The sequence below is a fragment of the Oncorhynchus clarkii genome, chromosome 2, assembly GCF_045791955.1.
Source record: "Oncorhynchus clarkii lewisi isolate Uvic-CL-2024 chromosome 2, UVic_Ocla_1.0, whole genome shotgun sequence".
NCBI classification, from domain to species: Eukaryota; Metazoa; Chordata; class Actinopteri; order Salmoniformes; family Salmonidae; genus Oncorhynchus; species Oncorhynchus clarkii.
In genome coordinates this window covers 82,343,979-82,348,487 of record NC_092148.1, presented here as the reverse complement: position 1 = coordinate 82,348,487, position 4,509 = coordinate 82,343,979, and positions in this window count along the sequence as shown.

Sequence of the window (4,509 nt, the reverse complement as noted above, 5' to 3'; positions counted from 1 at the left end):
CTTAGGAAGCAACACTGATTGACAATAAATTTCACATGCTGTTGTGCAAATGGAAGACACAACAGGTGGAAATTATAGGCAATTAGCAAGACACCCCCAATAAAGGAGTGGTTCTGCAGGTGGGGACCACAGACCACTTCTCAGTTCCTATGCTTCCTGGCTGATGTTTTGGTCACTTTTGAATGCTGGCGGTGCTTTCACTCTAGTGGTAGCATGAGACAGAGTCTACAACCCACACAAGTAGCTCAGGTAGTGCAGCTCATCCAAGATGGCACATCAATGCGAGCTGTGGCAAGAAGGTTTGCTGTGTCTGTCAGCATAGTGTCCAGAGCATGGAGGCGCTAACAGGAGACAGGCCAGTACATCAGGAGACGTGGAGGAAGCCGTAGGAGGGCAACAACCCAGCAGCAGGACCGCTACCTCTGCCTTTGTGCAAGGAGGAGCAGGAGGAGCACTGCCAGAGCCCTGCAAAATGACCTCCAGCAGGCCACAAATGTGCATGTGTCTGCTCAAACGGTCAGAAACAGACTCCATGAGGGTGGTATGAGGGCCCGACGTCCACAGGTGGGGTTTGTGCTTACAGCCCAACACCGTGCAGGACGTTTGGCATTTGCCAGAGAACACCAAGATTGGCAAATTCGCCACTGGCGCCCTGTGCTCTTCACAGATGAAAGCAGGTTCACACTGAGCACACGTGACAGACGTGACAGAGTCTGGAGACGCTGTGGAGAACATTCTGCTGCCTGCAACATCCTCCAGCATGACCGGTTTGGCGGTGGGTCAGTCATGGTGTGGGGTGGCATTTCTTTGGGGGGCCGCACAGCCCTCCATGTGCTCGCCAGATGTAGCCTGACTGCCATTAGGTACCGAGATGAGATCCTCAGACCCCTAGTGAGACCATATGCTGGTGCGGTTGGCCCTGGGTTCCTCCTAATGCAAGACAATGCTAGACCTCATGTGGCTGGAGTGTGTCAGCAGTTCCTGCAAGAGGAAGGCATTGATGCTATGGACTGGCCCGCCCGTTCCCCAGACCTGAATCCAATTGAGCACATCTGGGACATCATGTCTCGCTCCATCCACTAACTTAGAATTTCCTATAAATACCTAAACATAAATATAGTATAATAAATGTACTTGATAATGGAAACATATAAAAATACTGTTGGACCACAGACTGTCCAGGAATTGGCAGATGCTTTAGTCCAGGTCTGGGAGGAGATCCCTCACGAGACCATCCGCCACCTCATCAGGAGCATGCCCAGGCGTTGTAGGGAGGTCATACAGGCACGTGGAGGCCACACACTACTGAGCCTAATTTTGACTTGTTTTAAGGACATTACATCAAAGTTGGATCAGCCTGTAGAATGGTTTTCCACTTTAATTTTGAGTGTGACTCCAAATCCAGACCTCCATGGGTTGATAAATTTGATTTCCATTTTATTGTCAGCACATTCAACTATGTAAAGAACAAAGTATTTAATAAGAATATTTCATTCATTCAGATCTAGGATGTGTTATTTTAGTGATCCCTTTATTTTTTTGAGCAGTGTATATTAATAGTATTGCACGTTTCATGTAGGCTACTTTTGGCCAGATAGTAGCCCAGGGGTATTAAACTCCTACCCTACGACAGGCCTGGACAATTCCAGTCCTCAGGGGCCTGATTGCTGTCACACTTCTCCCCCAACCTAGCATACATACCTGATTTAAACAAATTGCATTTTTAACTGAAGATCATGATTAGTTGATGGAGTCAGGTGTGTTAGCTGGGGCTGGGGCAAAAGTGTGACACCAATCAGGCCCCCGAGGACTGGAGATGCCCAGACCTGCCCTACGAGGTCTGGAGCCTGCTGGTTTTCTGTTCTACCTGATAACTAATGGCACACACCTGGAGTCCCAGGTAAAACTGCAGTGGAACTGGGTTCGAGGTCCAGAGTTGAGTTTGTAGGTAATAGCCTAACCACTGATCAAGCAACATTATGGACTAAACATAAAAATCCAGTTGCTGCAGGATTATTTTCCTGTGACAATATAGGTCAAATGAAGATCCTACATCTGTATAACAGACACATCAAATCCATAGAGGGAGCGATGCTATGTACAAATGTATTTAAAAGGTGAATATCAACATTAAAATATAAGGATGAGAGTGCTGTGGCTCTGTGACACTCACGACCTCATGCAAATAAAATTTTGTAGCAGTGGCAGGTGCATTTTGAGTGCCAAAAGGTTTCTGATTTGATTTGAAGACACCAAAGGCTCTGGAAGGACATGGAGAATTAAGAGAGACATCTTGCCTGAGTTTAGGTCACAGTAGTACAGTGGGAGCAAAAACAGCATGATGCTTTTTTACCATGTCTTACTATCACTCTTCAGGAAGCACATAGGGCCATTGACAAATCTCCATCACATTCTGTTCTGGGCAGTCTTCTCCAGCTCGCTCCACCCTATGCCGGTTTTCTTAGTATCTGCCTCAAGCTGAAGCCTCCATGTGTTTCTTGGCCTATTTCCTTGTGGGTTTCAGGTTAAGGCTTGACAGCATGGAGTAAAGGCAAACAAAAAGTGTACTAATTTAATAAATGATTGGGCGTCATTTAGACAGTTCACCTTTTGAGTAGGAGCAATTAATTACCTGACCCCAGAAAAAAACCTTAAAACATATCTTAGAAAAGAAGCCAAAGGCACGGGAGGTAGAGCTTTCGTGTTCTTTCAGGAAGCATCCAGCTTCAGTAGTGGAGAAGCACAGCCCAGGAGTCTTTTTTGTTGTTGTTGTTGCTAATTTCTCCTCAATTGACCAATAAACCATGAAATGAATGAGCTTCTTTTCCAATCACAACTTTATATAAGAGCCAACACTTTGTCTCCGACAGTTACATATTCTGCTCCAGCCACCCCCAGAACCACCAATTGAGAGAAAACTGGATCTACTCCACATCTGCCCACTAAAGCTATGTTTACACAGGCAGCCCATTCTGATCTTATTGGCAAAAGAGCTGATCTGATTGGTCAAAAGACCAATTAGTGGAAAAATATCAGAAATGGGCTGCCTGTGTAAACACAGCATTAGTGGCCCAGATCCTGCCAAATGTAAAAAGGTGGAAAATTGAAGCAGCAGCATGAAGTAGAAGCTAACACAAAAGAGCATTTAATAAATAATAGAATGGTTTATACAGTTGTTCACCTTTCAGCCCGGGGAAATTATCTGAACACATTCACACATTCTCAGAAACAAGCATTCAATAAACCATGCAAATGAAACGGTTCAAAAGAAAATAAGTGAAAAGCACAGGAAGTGGTGCAGCCCAGGAAGCAGCCGTCTGCTTTCCTTGTAGTTTTTTTGTCTGTCAAATACATTCACCACTTTCTCAACAAGACAGAACAAAGGGTTAAATATAGTACAGATGACCACTTAAATAGTCAATTCATTCATTTAAATTATAGGCAATTAGTTACATCTGTGACATAGCCATAGTCCCATTTTGTTGTGTGAATGCCTTTGAGTTGGGTTTATTGAATGTATCTTTTACCCAGGTATCTTTGCTGTGGACAGAGCTTTGTCAAAGTCACAACATAACACACCACTTACCCTGTTGTGATTATCGTAACCGTGACATACTTCAGTTCAAGAGCAGGAACAGGTTGCTTTGTATTCTGTACCATTGAAGTTAAGAGATGGGATCATGGCACATTGCTTATTTACATTTGAGTAATTTAGCAGACATTCTTATCCAGAGCGACTTACAGGAGCAATTAGGGTTAATTGACCTTGCTCAAGGGCACATCGACCAAATTTTCACCTAGTCAGCTCGTGGATTCAAAACAGCAACCTTTTGGTTACTGACCCAACGCTCTTAATCACTATGCTCCCTGCTGCTTATGACCTAGTCAGGTTTCAGCCCTGGCTATCTTCAACAGCTGCGGTCGGACTGTCCCCCTTACAAATCAGATGTTATGTAGAGAAAATGCTTATTATTATGATCTGATAAACTATTGGCTCATGGTATTCCCAGACAAAAGCACTAGCAACACAAGAGAAGGAACAACATTGACATATGTACATGTGGAGACGGTTGAATGCCTAATTGAAAAAGTAACACAAAGACTTTCACATAAAGCACAATCCCTGTCCTCCTGTATACTCCTCACACATTATAGAAGCCTACAATTACAGACAATACAGATGACTTGAATGGCCCATTTGGCACGAGCTACTGAACTATGGTGTTGACATAGTGATTCTGTACTTTATAAAGACCTCAGGTCTTCTCACTGTAGTATTTTACTACTGGATATACATACAGCACCATCTAGTGGTGAGTTTACTGACAATCACAAACATAACATCTTGTGATGAATTAAGGGCACTTATGTATGGTTCCTAAGTAGATATTTTTATTTCCAAAGGATGATTATTTTTAAAGGAAAGACAATTTAAACAAGGACATGTACAAGTACTACATCGCTTAAATTAATTGCTTCAGAAACGGATAAAGGCACTAATCACACTGC